Source organism: Colobus angolensis, unplaced genomic scaffold (genome assembly GCF_000951035.1).
Source record: "Colobus angolensis palliatus isolate OR3802 unplaced genomic scaffold, Cang.pa_1.0 Scaffold12, whole genome shotgun sequence".
Taxonomy (NCBI): domain Eukaryota; kingdom Metazoa; phylum Chordata; class Mammalia; order Primates; family Cercopithecidae; genus Colobus; species Colobus angolensis.
The window spans coordinates 8,117,288-8,135,940 of NW_012113141.1; the positions used below are offsets into that span (position 1 = coordinate 8,117,288).

General features: G+C 37.5%; 1 protein-coding gene and 1 pseudogene across 4 annotated transcripts in view; both read left to right on the forward strand.

Annotated features, from left to right (window-relative positions):
• The window catches only part of ADK (adenosine kinase), a 620,365-nt gene that overhangs the window by 541,119 nt on the left and 60,593 nt on the right, over positions 1-18,653 (forward strand). The window lies entirely within an intron of this gene.
• Positions 7,312-18,653, forward strand: part of LOC105502744 — a 16,656-nt pseudogene continuing 5,314 nt past the window's right edge.

Here is an 18,653-nt window from a genome sequence, read left to right on the forward strand (position 1 = left end):
ACTATTTGCAATGACCAAAATAATTGGAAACAACCCCAAAGGTCCATAAAGAGTAAACTGAATATATTATATATTTATGTGATAGCATTCATAATGAAGAGAGAATGAATGGATTACCACTCACTCAACAATATGAATGAATAGAACAAACATAATGTGGAACAAAGTCAGACCCAAAAGAGTATACACAGAATTCCAAACTAAATAAGGTAGGAATAGCTCATGTCAGACCAGTCCTTCTTCCGGTAGCAATTATAACTCTTAACAAAATATTACAAAACCAACTACCTGGAGACACTGGAGAAGAATGAAAATTGGGCAGAAACTGAAGGAGAGTCTATACTTGGAGGAGAATGGCTTTGAGCAGATTTCCTATTTTTATGACTCTTTCTCTAGGGCCAGCCCAAGTTGGCACCAAGTAGCATGCCTAAAATTTGGTAGAAAATATGCAGTCTTACTGACTTGAAGATCCAGAGGAAGAGTTTAGGTAAAAAGTGAGTAAGGAAATTTCAGAAAGGAGAAAAACCATACAGAGGTAGCCCTAAATTCTACATACAGACCTTGTCCAAATCTCTGGATGACCCCTGAATTATGCATATGCAGAGTGGATTCCTAGCAGCCCAGCTAAGACTTAAAGAACTTAGTAAAGATGTCTCATTGTCCATTGCTGGGGTGCAGAATTTGGAATTTAATTCTAGCCAAGTTCACTTGTCTACTTAAAAAAATAATAATCTCTCCTTAGAAACGTATTTGACTAGACTCTACAACAGAGTCAGCATTTTTTTTTTTTTTTTTTTTTTTTTTGAGACCGAGTCTCCCTCTGTGGCCCAGGCTGGCGTGCAGTGGCGGGATCTCGGTTCACTGCAAGCTCTGCCTCCCGGGTTCACACCATTCTCCCGCCTCAGGCTCCTGAATAACTGGGACTACAGGCGCCCGCCACCACGCCAGACTAATTTTGGTTTTGTATTTTTAGTAGAGGCAGGGTTTCACTGTGTTAGCCAGGATTGTCTCCATCTCCTGACCTCGTGATCCACCCGCCTCAGCCTCCCAAAGTGCTGGGATTACAGGTGTGAGCCACCATGCCGGCCGGCATTTTTTTCTTAAAGGACCAGAGAATAAATAGTTTAGGTTCACAGGGCATGTGGTCTCTGTTCTAACTACTCAACAATGCAGTTGTAGTGTAAAAACATCCACAGGCAATATGTAAACAAATGGGGGTAGCTGCATAGCACTAAAACTTTATTTAGAAAAACAAGTGATTAGCCCACAGGCTATAGTTTGACAGTTCCTGCTCTATAGCATCTCAATTACAGTATCCAGGGTATAATAAAAAATTATGAGACAAACAAATACACATACTGAAGAACAAAAGCAATCAATAGAGATTAACTCTGAAATGATGCTCATGTATGAATTAGCAGACAAGGACTTTAAAGCAATTCTGTATAGTTATTTTAACTATACTCCAAGATGTAGAGGAAAGTATGCTCATAATGGATAAACAATTAGAAAAATCTCATCAGACAAATAGAAACTTTAAAAAATGAAAATTGTAGAACTGAAAGTATTTTTGAAATAAAAGATTAGGTACTCTTTCAGTAATTTAAATATGACAAGAAGCAAACTTGAATAAAGGTATGTAGAAATTATCAAGTGTGGAAAATGAAGAGGAAAAAACAATGAACATGGCAGGATGCAGTGGCTCACACCTGTAATCCCAGCACTTTTGGAGGTCCGGGTGGGTGGATCTCCTGAAGTCAGGAGTTCAAGACCAGTTTGGCCAACATGGTGAAATGCCGTCTCTACTAAAAATACAAAAATTAGCTGGGCATGGTGGCACACGCCTGTAGTCCCAGCTACTTGGTAGGCTGAGGCAGGAAAATCACTTGAACCTGGCAGGCTGAGGTTGCAGTGAGCCGAGATAGTGCCACTGCACTCCAGACTAAACAACAGAGCAAGACTCCATCTCAGAAAACAAAAAAAAAAAACAGTGAACAGAGCTTCTGTAACCTTTAGGACAGTAACAAAGGGCCTAACATGTCCATAATTGGAGTCTCAAAAGGAAAGGAGCTAGAGAATGAGGCAAGATAAATATTTGATGAATAATGGCTGTAAGGTTTCCCTCTTCTGGTGAAAGACATGAACTTACAGATTTGGGAAGCCCTGTGAACCACAGGCAGAATAAATACAAAGAGAACCACACCTAAACGTATAGTTAGACTACTACTGAAACCAAAAGATAAAGAGAAGATATTGAAGAGCAAAATAGCACATTGCATAGAATGGGAAATTATATGAACAACTACAGATTCCTTATCAGTAACAGTGGAAATCAAAAGAAAGTGGAACATCTTTGAAATGCTGAAAGGAAACTGCCAACCCAGAATTCTATCTCCAGCAATATTTTCCTTCAGTGATGAAGGTGACATTAAAACATTTTATATAAACATAAGAGTATGTACTATGTGATTCCATTTGTATAAAGTCAATGAAAATAGGCCTCAAGTTACTTTTGATGGTGATTAGTAATTGCAAGGAGGGCCTTTTTCACCATAATGAACCACTCCATAAATTTGTAACATAAAAAACAGCAGTTTATTTTCTCATGATTCTCCAATCAAGGCTAGGCTCAGCTGAGTAGTTCTACTGGTCTTGACAGTGGTCACTTTTTGGCTACATTAAGATAGTAAGTTGGCTGCAAGCTAGACTCATTAGGGGTGTCTAGAACTCTCTATTTAGTCTAAAGGCCAACACTTCCAAGGTCAGACTTCCAATTTGTACTCTTCTCTGTATATGTCATATTTCAATTAAAAGTCTGCTTTCAGACCAGGTACAGTAGTTCACACCTGTAATCGCAATACTTTGGGTGGCCAAGGCAGAAGAATTGCATGAGGCCAGGGGTTTGAGACCAACCTGGGCAACACAGCAAGACCCCATCTCTACCAAAAAAAAAAAATTACTGGGCACAGTGGCACATGCCTGTAGTCCTAGCTACTCAGAAGACTGAGGCAAGGGGGTTCGTGGAGCCCAGGAGTTCAACACAGCAACAGTCAACCATGATCACACCATTACACTCCAGCCTGGGCAACAGAGTGAGACCCTGTTTCAAAAAAAAAAAAAAGAAAAGTCTACTTTCAAAGGGCAATAGATAATTATTTTTTAGTTAAAATCCAACAAAAATAGAATAATAATAATAGAAATTATAAAATGTTCCAGAAAAGTAAGTATTTCTATGTGACTAGTGTAGAATTAATATAAGAAACATTAATAGGTGATAAAGTAAAAAAGATAACTTAGGGTTAGATTACAGTGAGATTTGAGTACTTGGCTACAGAGCTGGGTCTTATTTGAAGGGAAGTGGGAAACTATTGAAAGGTTTTGAGCAGAGGAATAATATGTTCAAAACAGTGGTTTAGGAATATCATCCCATGCTAGTGTACAAATTAGACTAGAGGAGGTAGAGACTGTTATCAAATGGATCAATTTGGAAACAATTTAGATAAGCACCAGTAGGAATTGAATTAAAATGATAGCAAGCTCGTGGAAAAAAAAGATAATAAAATGTATTGATTCTACATCTACGGAGATTGAGGGCCTACTGTGTTCTATGTACTTGGTAAAGGAGTATACATTTTTATCTTTGTATTCAAGGAACTCACAATATATGAAATATAGAAGTGTGAAAAAATAATGACAATTTGTTGTAATAAGAACTATAATAGATGAATGTTTAGGGTGTTAAGGACACAAGAAGTGGAAGCAGCCAATAATATAGAGGAGTCTAAGACATGCTTTAGATAAGATTTAACCTTACATGAGTAATTACAGTTTACCAAACAAAGAAGGCAAAGAACAACATTCTAGCCAGAAGAAACAGCACATATAAACTTATAGGCAAAGAAGAGTAGAGCATGGTGAGTTGGGGGACATAGTTCAGTATGTCTGTATGTGCAAGATAAGCATAGGTACAGAAGCTAGAAAGATAAGGATCACATCACTAAGGGCAAAAGACGTGAAAGATATGGTGACTATATGAGATGAAACAGGATTTAGTGACTTTATAAAAAGACAAGTATGACCTTAATATTTTGAATTTAAGTGACTAGAAGAATAATGATAAACCCAATATTAAGAATTATATAACTTATAGACACTTTTCATCTGAGTGGACATAAAATACCTAGGAGGTCTTTTTGTGTGTGTGTGAAGAATAGCACTAGATGTGTTTCATCAATGAAATTCTGAATATAAAATAATCATGATAGCTTCTTAAAGCCAGTCAACAACCAAGAATTGATACTGACCATTGGCACAGTTTTTTTCAAAAATGACAAACTTTAAAAGAAAAAAGACGACTTGAACGAATATTTTTCTTAACTCAGAAGAAAAGAAAAATCTTTAAATACGTATAGCATAACTGAAGAAGAAACAGAATTGCTGTGAATGTTCTAAAGACCTGGTTCTAAATAATCAAGTTAATTCCTCTTTCATTTGTTTTAAAATATTGTTGATCCAAGAACCGCCAACCATCAGCTATGCTGGAAGTCTATAATTATGCATTGATATATGAGAAGGCTGTCAGTCTCTACAGAAGACTGGTGCAGTGCTTAGCAGAATAGTTGAGGCTGCTTTTGGTTTAGGGAATCTGTAGCTCAGAAATTTTCCTAGAAAGTAACCTCTGTTGTTCAAATTAGATGGTCATTTGTGGAGACAAAACCCACTGGGTATAGGCAGTATTACCTGAATCACTAAAGGATAATTGATTAGAAATCCAAATCAAGCCTTGAGACTGCTGAATCTAGATGAGTGACTGCCTAGGGATAGAGGGCAGGAAGGGGTGAGACCCTACAAAGACACACGAAGAAACTTTTAGAATTGATGTGTATGTTTGTTATTTTGATTGTGGTGATGGCTTCATGAGTAATACCTATTCAAAATTTTCCAATTGTACACTTAGATAGTACAGTTTATTTTATGTCAATCATGCTTCAATAAAGATGTTAGCAAAAGAGATGACTTTCATCTTGGAATGGTCAGATATACTATTTTAAGTCCTATACCATTATCCATGTAAAGAAGAGATGGCCATTTAAAAATATGTATACAGGACTTGAAGCAATGTAGGTTACCTGAGGTATAATAAATTGAGTGTCATGATATTTAAAGTAGAGTCTTGACGTTAAACACTGTATTAAGATATAGATTTGTAAATTTATGCTAATTCTGAATGATTATTTTTCTTGAGTTGATTTCTATGGACTGAATGTTAAAGTGGGTTTTAAGCAGGTTTTATATAATGTATCAATACCATGTTAGCTTGATTTTTTTTTTTTTTTTTTTTTGCGAGAGATGCAGAAAGATCAATATCTTACATGCTCCATATCATTAGTAAATACTTTCAATAAAGCTTTTTTGGCCTAGTAGGGTGACTCACACCTGTAACCTCAACACTTTGAGAGGCTGAGGCTGGAGAATCACTTGAGACCAGGAGTTCAAGACCAGCCTGGGAACATAGTGAGACCCTGCAAAAAAAAATATGGAAATTAGCCAGGTATGGTAGCACATGCCTGTAGTCTTGGCTACCCAGGAGGCTGAGGTAGTTGATCACATGAGGCGAGGAGCTCGAGGTTACAGTGAGCTATGATCATACCACTTGCACTGTAGCCTGGGCAGTAGAGTGAAACCATGTCTCAATCAATCAAACTTATTTGAACCTTTGTACATTTTTGCTTTTATTAATGAGCTTTTCTTTTAAAATCAGACTTTTAATGGCTTTCTGGCAGTGTCATCCTGCTTGTGGGTGAGACTAATATGAGCTCTAGTTTATGTTTTTTGTTATTGTTTTTGTTTGTTTTTTTGAGACAGGGTCTCTCTCTGTTGCCAAGTCTGGAGTACAGTGGCACAGTCGTGGCTCACTGCAACCCCTTCTTCCTCCCAGACTCAAGCGATCCTCCCACCTCAGCCTTCTGAGTAGCTGGGACTACAGGTGCACGCCACCACACCTGGCTAATTTTTTTATTTTTTTGTAGAAACAGAGTTTCACCATGTTGCCCAAGCTGGTCTTGAACTACTGGACTCAAGTGATCCACTCACCTCAGCCTCCCAAAGTGCTGGGATTATAGGCGTGAACCACCACACTCAGCAGAGCTCTACTTACTGAAGATTACTCTGTAGGTTGAACCTGGATATGTTAGAAGACATAGGGGACTTTCATAAAGAAGTTCAAATTGGAATATGTGAGATAGGAGAATCTTTTAAAAGAATTGTTATTTGATGCTTAGGGTATAGTCATATACTCTTAATATTGCTACAGTATAAATTGGTAAAACTTTTCATATCCTTTTATCCAGCAATTTCAGCTCTTGGAATTTAATCTAAATAATCAAAAATCTGGGAGCATCTACATGTGAAGACATTCATGTCACTTTTATGTATAATAGTGAAAAAAATGAAAGCAAACTAAAAATAATAGGTAAAGTGTGTTGTTTACTCAAGCCATCATTAAAAATAAGGTAGCAACTTGAAACTGTATATATTACGTTACATGAAAAATAAACCAACACGGTGGGTTCATTCACTTTGTGAAACTTCATTACTTAGGATTTGAGGACTTTAAGTATAAACAAATCAGAATATAAAATTACCTGCTATTACAAAGTAGCAAGAGAGTCTGGGCACGGTGGCTCACACCTGTAATTTCAACACTTTGGGAGGCCGAGGCGGGTGGATCACTTGAGGGGTCAGGAGTTCGAGACCAGCCTGGCCAATACAGTAAAACCCATCTCCACTAAAATTACAAAAATTAGCCAGGCGTAGTGGCATGTGCCTGTAATCCCAGCTACATGGGAGACTGAAGCAGGACAAGAGCTTGAACCTGGGAGGCAGAGGTTGCAGTGAGCTGAGATCTTGCTACTACACTCCAGCCTGTGCCACATAGCAAGCAAGCGAGACTCCATCTCAAAACCAAAAAAAACAAAACAAAAACAAAGTAGCAAGAGTGAGTATGCCAGTGTGCTGGGGGTAAGATATTAGATACTCTTGTATTTTCCATATCTTATTTTCATACTTTAAAAAACATATCAGTTGTTTCTAAAATAATATATTCCTTTCAGTTACAAACATACAAATTCAGCAACCCTTAAGTAGCATAGACTACTACTGGCTGAAGCTCTGGGGTTTTATTAGTACAGTGATGACTTAATTATCAAATCCTCTATGAACAAAGCCTCTTTACCCAAGACTGGCCTTGGTGCAGTAGGCATGAGGGAAGGACCAGTTTTCTCTGAGTTAGATCGGTAGCAGCAGGAACTAATGAGGCAGGGCCTTGAAAGTGGCTCTCTCTCAGATCTAACTCCTCAGGGATTGGCTAAAGCTGAAGCTGAGGGCACTGGTGCACTCCTGGGACCCACACAGCCTGGTCACCCAGGTGTTGAAAAAACAATTTCTGTGCCAACACCATATGTGGCTTTTAAGAGACTCGGCAGGACTCTTGCTTTAGGCAGAGCCTTCCTTGTGTGGAATGAGTAAGCTGGAATATAACAAAGAGGGAATCCCATGTGCTAGGAAGCTTCCACTTGTCTTCTGTGTGCTCCGTTTTTCAATTCTCTGGGTCTCATTTTATTCAACTGTAAAGTGAAAGGAGTAGCTAAAGAATCTCTAATGTATCTTTCAGTTCTAATAGACTACATGTTTAAATCAAGAGTCGGCAAACTTTTTGTAAAGGGTCAAATAGTAATTATTGTCTGCTTTGCAGGGCATACTACCTCTGTTGCAAGTGCTCAACTCCCCCTCTGTAGCGTGAAAACAGCCCTATGTAAACAAATGGGTGTGGCTGTATTCCAATAAAACTCTATTTATAAAAATAGGCAGCTAGCCAGATGTAGCCCACAGGCCATATTTTAACAAGCCCAGGTCTAGATGTTAATGTAATAGGAATGTCGTATTAAAAGAATTATTGGATGAATAGGATATAATTCTTATTTCATAGAGACCATTCTCTCAGACTTTTTATTTTTAAAGACTAGGCAAATATAAAATATTATTTCACTGCTAGGATGTAATACCATGGGAAAAAGATTAAAAATACTCTGGCACCAAACTGTTGTAGTAAATTATCTGAAATAGAGCCTTTGACTTCCCAATTAAGGAAGAAAATGGTGTCTGCAACACCTGTGACTGGGTTCTTTTAAGTCTTCAAAATTAGGGAGAGAGTCTCAAGGGCCTGTTAATTTTCTTTGTGATCAAATGGGCTAAATCATGCCTTTCATAGTAGAAGGTAGGCTGTGGACCCTTTACTATTTTATTTTTAAAAATTTCTGTTGGCTAGGCATAATGGCCCATGCCTGAAATCCCAGGCTAAGGCAGAAGGATCCCTTGAGCCCAGGAGTTTGAGACCACCCTGGGCAACATAGCAAGATTCCATCTCTACTAAAAAAAAATAACTTTTTAAAAATTAAAAATAAATAAATAATTTTTTGGTGGTCCAGAAAGGGGCAGCTGCCATGCTCTGCAGGTTTCAGACCATCTGTCTTGGGTTGGGTTTCTATCTTGGTCTTAAGTTATTAGTATTCTAATATGGAGATAAGTCTGTCTTCACTTTGGAGACCTTTATTGGTTCTTCTATGTCAGGCTTCAGCTAGTATAGTTTGTCTAATGCATTTATATAAAACTTGTTTCTAACAATGAAAAAGAAATTACAGGTTGGGGTATGTATGTAATTCAGGCCCATTATTACATAAAAGGATCAGCACAGTGGTACTTTATCTGACTAGGGAAGTCTAAAATATTCTTTGTTGTCCAGCTTGCTTTCACTTTTTTTTTTCCGAGACGGAGTCTCTGTTTCGCCCAGGCTGGACTGCAGTGGTGCTATCTCAGCTCACTGCAAGCTCCACCTCCCAGGTTCACGCCATTCTCCTGCCTCAGCCTCCCAAGTAGCTGGGACTACAGGCACCCGGCACCATGCCCGGCTAATTTTTTGTATTTTTTTTAGTAGAAACAGGGTTTTACCGTGTTAGCCAGGATGGTCTTGATCTCCTGACCTCATGATCCGCCTACCTCGGCCTCCCAAAATGCTGGGATTACAGGCGTGAGCCACCGCGCCCGGCCTGTTTGGGATCTTTTCTAAGTTGCAGAACATGAATTCCTTATTGGCCTATCCCACTAGCCACAGCTGTGAGCACAACAGAACTGACACATTCCTAGTAATTATACCTTATCTAGAGTGAACAAGGCCACCTTCCCAGCATAGTGACAGCTACAGCACTTAATCTAATGCAGTGGTTCTCAAAGTATAGACTCATTGGGGGTGCCCTCTCTGAGGCTTTTTCAAGGAATCTTCTTCTATGGAGTCAAAACTACTTCACAGTAATTCAAATATATTATTTGCCTTTTCGACTCTCAATGGCAGTAGAGTTTTCCAGAGACTACATAATGTATGATATCACAACAGATTGAATGCTAAAAAAGACATAGGAATCCAGCTGACTTCTGTTAACTGGATATTAAAGAGATAAGCAAAAACTTAAATGCCATACTTTTTACTAACATTTTTGTTTGGAATATATAGTTATTAAAATATGTAAAACGTAGGTTTATTCAGAAATTTTTTAAGATCATTTTAATTTCTAATAAAGTAAATATTAATAAATATGACTCATACAAAATTTGGAGTCCTCAATTTTTTTTTCTTTTTTTTTCCTGGCTTACATTTTTTGATGGACTCAACTTTTTTTTTTTCTAATAAAGTAAATATTAATAAATATGACTCATACAAAATTTGGAGTCCTCAATTTTTTTTTTTTTTTTTTCCTGGCTTACATTTTTTGATGGACTCAACTTTTTTTTTTTTTTAACTTAAAAAGAGGGTCTCACTATGTTGCCCAGGCTGGTTTCAAACTTCTGGGTTCAAGCAGTCCTCCTGCCTTGGCCTTCCAAAGTACTGGTATTACAGGTATGAGCCACTGCACTTGGCCTCAATAATTTTTTAAGAGAAAAAGTTTGAGAACCCCTCCTCTAATGTAATACCCCTAGTTGCAATACTCTTGATCTCATGGTTACTGATACCATCTTCACCATATTCCCTCTTATAAAATATTTACTAAAATTCTCCCCAGAGATAACACTTGTTAACAATTTAGTGATTACTTCTAGACATCTCTACTGAATGCTTACATTCACACATATTATATAATTTTACATTCATTGGATCATACTATGGTCTTTCAAAACTTATTCTCCTGAGTTTAATTTTTCTACCTGATCACTCTCTGAATTCTTATAAAATCTTAAGTTCTTTTTTTTTTTTTTTTTTAAAGGCAGGGTCTCACTCTGTCACTATCACCCAGGCTGGAGTACAGTAGCATGATCATAGCTCACTGCAGCCTCAAACTCCTGGGTTCAAAGGATCCTCTCACCTCAGCCTCCTAAGTAGCTAGGACTACACGTATGTGCCACCATACCTGACTAATTTTTTTATTTTTAGTAGAGACAGGCATCTCACTTTGTCACTATGTTGCTCAGGCTGGTCTCAAATTCCTGGCCTCAAGCAATCCACCCACCTCAGCCTCCTAAGGTGCTGGGATTACAGGCATGAGTCACCATGCTTAACCTAAATCCTAAGGTCTTAAAATTGAAAGGGACAGAGGGATCATCTTATCCCATTCGCAACTCAAGTCAGAAACCCTCTCTAAAACATTCATAACCTGAGAGGTCCATTTCATTTGGTTTTATAAACCCTAAATTGTTAGAAACTTTTTCCTTCTCTTAGATATAAATTTGCCTTCTTGATCACTTTTACCCACAGGTTCTAGTTCTACTTTGGGGAACTATATAGAATGCATCTTATCTGTCTTCACTGGGCTTCATTGTGGGTATTGTCTTCTGTTCTATCTTTCAGTTCACTAATTCTTTTTTAAGTTGTGTCTAAGCTTCTATTAAAACTATCCACTAAATTTTTATTTTCAATTTCCATTTAAACCTATCTGTTGTATTCTAGTACTCTGTTAAAATTCTCGATTTTATCTTTAACTCTTGATCAGTAAGCATAGTTATTTCAAAGTTTCTGTTTAAGTTCAATATCTGGAACTGCTTTATTAAGCTGTAATTTCTGCTGGTTTTAACTTCCTGCTTGCCTCTTTATATTACTGTTTATTTTTTATTGTGGGTGATATGTTGTATTTGCGAAATTGCTTATAGAAATAATTTGAGGTATAGGATGATTCATGTTTGCTTTTGGCAGGCATGGGGACATTGGCACACTGTATTTATCTTAATCTTAAGTTTAAGGATTTAGATTATTAGTGGCTAAGCTACAATCCCTTGTCTAGGTCTTTCTACTGCCTGTTCACACACCCTTAATCCTTTTGATTCCCACCCTGAGATAAAGAGATTTTAACTAGGCCCATTTCTCTTGACAGACTCTGGGTTCCAGACTTTGTCTTAATAGCATCAAACACCAGACACTTCTCTAGGTTTCTGTCATCCTCTGTATATATAGCCTGGTAATTCTTCATTCTTTTGTTAGGACTTCAATGCCTTCAAACAAATTTTTTTTAAATATGTCCAGATGTTCTAATTCTTGATAAGACAGTTGGTCTGAATTACCTAGGCTGCCATTAGTCCCTGAAACCTACTTAAATCCATATTAATATTTTTCTGTCCTTCTGGATTGCTTGGGAAACTGTTAGAGAGCAGGGATAACCCTGACCGGGGCATCTGTACCACATTCAACCAGATGTTCTTTAAGAGCTCCTCTTGAAGATTTAATCTGATATTAATCAGATAGGAAGTACAGTCCTTATGAACAGATTCAGTCTTCCCACAGAGATGAGTGCAGTTCAGAGGGGCGATGGATACAGTGTACAGTGGCCCCATTTTCCTTTATGTTTATATTCTAGTCTTGTAATAAAACTAATGCTCAGAATGAAAGGTCTCAATTTAGGATTTAAGCCAAGTATAAACAAAAAGTTAAAACAAGCTTATTGTTCAAACTTTGACTTAAGTGAAAGAATTGGTTTTTTTATGTGTTTATTTTTGAGATAGGGTCTTGCTCTGCCGCTCAGGCTGGAGTGTAGGGGTGCAATCATAGATCACTGTAACCTCGAACTCCTGGGCTCGAGCAATGCTCTCACCTAAGGCTGCTGAGTAGCTAGGAGAACAAGCGCCACCATACCCAGCTAATTTTTTAAAATTTTTGTAGAGATGTGGCTTTGTATGTTGCCCAAGCTGGTCTCACCTTCTGGCCTCAAGTGATCCTCTTGCCTTTGCCTCCCAAAAGTGCTGGAATTGCAGGCATGAGCCACCATACCCAGCCTGGTTTTATTTTAAAAAACACTTGTATAAAAAAAAAAAAAAGACACAAAATAAATAAAAAACACTTGTGCTGCCCTTCTTTAAAACATTAATTATATGTATGCACATTTTCTTTTATCTGGTGCTTCTCTGAATTCCTTTAGCCCATGTCTTATCCAACTAGTCATGTGGGAATTTGCTCTTTGGGGAGTTAAATATTGAATGTTAACTTCTAGGTAGTACAGAGCAGCCCAGTGTGTTTCACCTTTGTATTCTACCTTCATTAGCACTAAGTTTTCTATATTAGCTTTTCTAGAATTTTTGTTTCAAAATTGTATTCCTGTAGTTTATTTGCAGTTTTTCTCTTCTAATTGTTTAATTGTCCATCCCCTACCACCTGCACCAAGGCACATGTACTGTCTTTAATCCATATGTGCCCATAAATTCTAAACTCAAAGATTTCTGATTGTCCCTTATATTTATGGTATTTTTCTACTTCTTCTCTGTTCAGTATATTTTTGCAAGTGTTTCAGTTTTCTTCAGTGTTCGAGGTTCTCTAGTGTGTCATTTCATTTTCATGCATCAGAGTGATTCCTACCAGTCTTATATGGAGTCTCTTACATGATGATTTTTTTATGAGTAAAGTGCAATATTGAGCAACATTGAAGATTTTATTTCTTAATCTAAAACATAGTATTTATTTAATAATGAGATGGAAATACTGGATTTGTGAAAGGGAGAAAGGTGTTTCTCTAAATATATACCTGTGTCAAAAAGCTGCAAGTGCTACTACCACTGTTTATGACCCCTGAATGATTTCTGCTTTCTTTATGTTAATACTTACTCTAATAGTAATTGAACTCCCAAAAAGATCACAAAGTCCCCAATTGCTAGCTTTGTAAATACATTGATGTGTACCTTGTTTGATGAGATAAAAGCTTCAGTAAGTGATATCACTACCTGTGTGGTTAATTTCAAAATATTGTTTGTCTAATACATTGTTGTCAGTGACAACTGAACAAGAACTTTTAGAAGCAGTTGGCTGTCCATTAATGGCGGATTTCAAGGCTATGCAAACTGTGCCAGTTCAGCCCCGCATTTTTCTATATTATCATATCAATTGAGTCAGTTCAGAGTAGACAAAGCAAGGTTATGGGAACCACCTAGAGCATCATGCACCATTTAACATCAATGCAGCATACATGAACATCTGCAACTTCAATCTTATTAACAGAGGATAGAATGGAAGGCAGTAAACAGCTTTCTTCATCACTTAATTGCAAAATAGTATTTCCTAATTTTTGCATTGTTTATCAACAGCAACTTTATCAATAATTGTATAATTATGGTTGCCTAGATCACAGTGCCCTCATGCATCTTGTCACTTATTATAGAGTGGTCTGAATTTAATTTGAATTTGAACACATGATACAAGGATAATAAGTTCCTTGAAATGTGAGTTGCAGAATACAAAAGTTTTGTATAGTAGGAGAATGACAAGTTATGATTTTTCTTTCACTTTGGGGATTAACACAGAGAAATGAAAGACTGAAAGGCAGTGAAAGATGAGGGGAAGCCACTAGTTAGATTCAAACATAGACCCATTGAACATGAGAGTAGGTTATGTTCCTTAGAATTAATCATGAGTAATTCAGTGTTTGCTTTAGGCCCAAATTGAGCTGAATTAAAACAGGATTATTATGCTTAGGTCTTCCCTTCAGTCTCTGTAGTTAAAGAGAAAATGGCAGAAAACTACAAATATAGTGAGGAAAAAGCTATGGTGGCCAAAGTTAAAAATACCACATGCTGAGGAAAGCCTTGACATAGCTGCTCAGCCTTCACTGCTGTTGCTTTTGAAGCCTGATAATGCCACTACTCCTAATTAGCAAATGTTAGTATTACAGTAAGCAATCAAGTGCAGTCTTCAGGCTTTGTGGCAGCAGTTTCATAGTGCAAAATATTGAAGAAAAAACGAAGGAAAACAATATAAGCTCAGCCACGGTTATTGGTGTGGTCAGTGGGAATTGTCTCACCAGAGAGCAGGAAAAGGAAAATGTGAAAACCGGTGGGTACATTTAAAGCATGTAAGACAAGGGCCGGCTAGTCTGAAAAGTTTGTCTATTTTAATCATGAAAATCTCACATTTTGACTTAAATCCATTTTATGTTTAAGGAAAAATCTAAGGCCTGTTCATGAAATTACACTTGAAATATTTTAATTTACGGTTAGAGTCTCCTTCCCAAATTAAAAGGTATTAAATTGCATATTGAGTGAGCTCCGTTTGTACTCAGCTCTCCCCAATTGATAAACATAGTCATTTCCTTTAAAAAAAAAAAAAAAAAAAAACCTCTAGAGTTAGAATGTTTTCTCTCCCTAATTAGTCTGTATTTATGCCTTTAATAATTATCTGTTCATTTTCTAGCAGCAAATATTTGTTCTCAGATTAAACTGCAGAAGGAAGAAAAAAAAAGATAGCTACCCACAGTATACTATCCACAGATGATATAGAGTTATGTCCCTCTTTGTGTGGTTCTTGAGTATAATAGACATAACAGAAGCTTTCTTAATATGATAATCTATTATTTTTTCTATTTGGGGGATGCTAAGAACTGGTTTACTAGAGGTAAGAGTTTGATCTGTAGTTATTTATGTTAAAAGATTTTTTTAAAAGGTAATTATAGCCTCTACCATAAACTTGAAAAAGTTGTTCTAACTCTGTGCAGAATGAGCAGGGAGATATTACTGTATACATACATATAAGCATATATGCCTCTTATCTGAATACCTCAGGGAGCACACTTTTCTGAACCAGGGCTTTGCAATAAATGTGTGTACTACTAACTCTGACACATGTATAGTTCTCCTTTAAAGAACTTGTATGCAAACGTTATTCAGGAACCTCTTCTAGGAGCTATTTATCAAAACTGCTATGATAATAACTTTGTCCTAATGAGTTTCAGTCTCTGTTTAGGGAGTAATCGATAAACTACAAATTAATGTTCCATAATTCACATTATAATGCACATATAATTATTTTGAGATGAGGCGAACCCTATGCATTTAATTTACAGCTGTAATTAAGTAAGCTCATTTGATACTAATTAAGTAAGCCTAAAAGGATCATAGGTTTGTGTATTTAATTATCAAGGTACAATCAGCAACTAATTTCTTGAAAAGCTTTCCTATCTTCAGTTCAACACTGATCTCAGCCCACACTACAATTTATCTTCTTGCATCTTCAGTAGATTAAAATGCATTGTGAATTGTGGAGAATCTACTAGGTAAGTTAGCTTCTTTGTTTAAAAAATACATATATGTATATATACACATACATATATGTATGTATGTATGTATCTTGCCATGTGAAAAAACAGGCTTAAGAATACAGAAATTCTATAATCTGGCAAAACTGTCCTTAAGAAGTGAAGGAGAAATTAAGACATTTCCAGATAAAAGAAATTAAGACATTTCCAGATAAAAGATAAAAATTAAGACATTTCTATTATTGCTAATAGACCTGTCCTACAAGAAATGCTAAAAGGGAGTGTTTCAGGATTAAATGAAAGAATGCTAGACAGTAACTCAAAGCCATATGAAGAAATAAAGAACTCCTGTAAAGATATCTACATAAGTAAATATAAAAACCAGTATTGCTGGTTTGTAACTCTTCTTTCATTCATGAAAGGAAAATGCTTAGGCCGGGTGCAGTGGCTCACTCCTGTAATCCCAGCACTTTGGGAGGCCGAGGCAGGCAGATCATGAGGTCAAGAGATCAAGACCATTCCTGGCCAACATGGTGAAACCCCATCTCTACTAAAAATACAAAAATTAGGTGGGCGTGGTGGCACGCTCCTGTCTGTAGTCCCAGCTACTCGGAAGGCTGAGGCAGGAGAATCACTTGAACCTAGGAGGCGGAGGTTGCAGTGAGCTGAGATCGCACCACTGCACTCCAGCCTGGTGACAAAGCAAGACTCCATCTCAAAAAAAAAGAAGAAAAATGCCTAAAAAAAAATTATATGTTAATGGAAAGACGTGTAAAATATGTAATTTATGACAACAACATAAAGAGGGGAACAGAACTGTATAAGAGGAAGGCTTTTAATACTCTCCAGGCTAAGTTGGTATTAATTCAAACTAGATTGTTATGAATTTAGGATTTTAATTGTAATTCCCATAGTAACCCACTAAGAAAATAAGAAATAGGTCAGGCACGGTGGCTCACGCCTATAATCCCAGCACTTTGGGAGGCCAAGGCAGGCAGATCACAAGGTCAGGAGATCAAGACCATCCTGGCCAACATGGTGAAACCCCGTCTCTACTAAAAATACAAAAATTAGCTGGGCATGGTGGCGCACTGCCTGTAGTCCCAGCTACTTGGGAGGCTGAGGCAAGAGAATCACTTGAACCTGGGAGGCGGAGGTTGCAGTGAGTCAAGATCGCACTACTGCACTCCAGCCTGGGTGACAGACCGAGACTCTCAAAAAATAAAAAAAAGAAAGAAAATAAGAAATAATGAAGTTTTCTCTATTTTTGTTAAAGTAGTACATAAAAATTAGATTATTAGAAAATATACTTAATTGCTAGCTTAGAAGTCTTTTAAATTCTACTGTCAGCCAGGCACAGTGTCTCACACCTATATTTCCAACACTTTGGAAGGACAAGGCAGGAGGATCACTTGGGCCCTGGAGTTCAAGACCAGCCTCTGTAACATAGGGAGACCCTGTCTAGAAAAAATTAAAACAATTAGCCATGTATGATGGCATTCACCTATTGTCCTAGGTACTCAGGATGCTGAGGTGGGAGGACCGCTTGAGACTGAAAGATTGAGGCTGCAGTGAGTCCTGAGTACACCAGTCCAACCTGGGCGACAGAGTGAGACTCTATTAAAAGGAGAAAAAAAAAAAATCTGTCAGTCAATCGGCTAATACTTAAGTATTTAATATGGTAGACTTCCTGCTAAGTTTCAACAATTGTCTCCATTTCTTCCCACTAAATTTTTTAATGTATAGTCAAGAAAGAAGAGCTATCTGAAGTCTAGAGTGACATTCTAGTGTTGGGAAATGCTGGATAAAATGTTCACATTTTCAGATTCCCCAGCCACATTTAAACTCAAAAAATGTGAAAACTTGTCCCCGTGACTTTCCTGAAGGTCGAAAAGATATTTCTGTCTCCATCCCTTCAAAACCAAGATACCTGATTGTGAGGAGGAGAAAACTCCTATGTGGTCCAGTGTATGTTGTCTTCAATCTCAAAGCATGTTTAGAGTATTGCCATTGCTATCAGAAATGTGAACTTGCCCCTCAGATCCTAGATTTTCAGATTGAGCGAATCAGAATTTAGGCTTTCCCCCTTCCTTATCAGAGGCCACTGTGGTAAAATATTATGGAAAGTAATTGTTGGCCAGGCACAGTGGCTCATGCCTGTAGTCCCAACACTTTGGGAGGCTGAGGCGGGCAGATCGTTTGAGGTCAGGAGTTCGAGACCACCCTGGCCAACATGGTGAAACCCTGCTTCTACTAAAAATACAAAAATTAGCCAGGTGTGGTGGCCAGCGTTTATAGTCCCAGCTACCCAGGAAGCTGAGACAGGAGAATCACTTGAACCCAGGAGGTAGAGGCTGCCAAGATCTCGCCACTGCACTCCAGTCTGGGCGACAGAGTGAGACTCTGTCTCAAAAAAAAGGAAAAAAGTAATTGCTAATGCCTAATGTTGCACTTTACAACTCACATAGAACATTTACTTGTATTATCTAAAATGAGGTATTAAAATAGATGAACAAACTGATATCTGGACTGGGAGGGAGTTGTTCCTTCTTTTATTTCTTTGGGGTACCACTAGCACAGCTTGTCAGTACATTAAAAATAGAGACTTTTTGGCATTACTTTGTTTTTTCCAAGATTAACTAGCACAGCACAAATTTCTTGTGCCTAGGCGTAACCAGTGTTGAGACTTCACATACCACACACAATTAAAGACACCAACCTACTGACAGCGATATTATGCCCAGTTTGTATATGGTGTCTGGGTCATCTGAGGAAGTAAAAATAGTATTGTGATCTGTGAACAGGCCAAGTCTAGCAGGTGCCATTTGCATAGACTAGAGTATAAATAGTATCCTCTAAAGCTATATGATGTAATGTCCCTAAAATGAATTATCTCCCATCTTCTTTCATTCTCAGAAACAAAAATACTGATTCTTGTATTGTTTGATGGAAAACTATTAATTGTTCAACATAACTAGCAAAGTATAAAGACTTGACACCTAATGACTTCTTTTTTCTCTGAGAGTTAGAATTCGTATGTAGCTTAAGAAGAGCTGTATGGCCGGGCGCGGTGGCTCACACTTGTAATCCCAGCACTTTGGG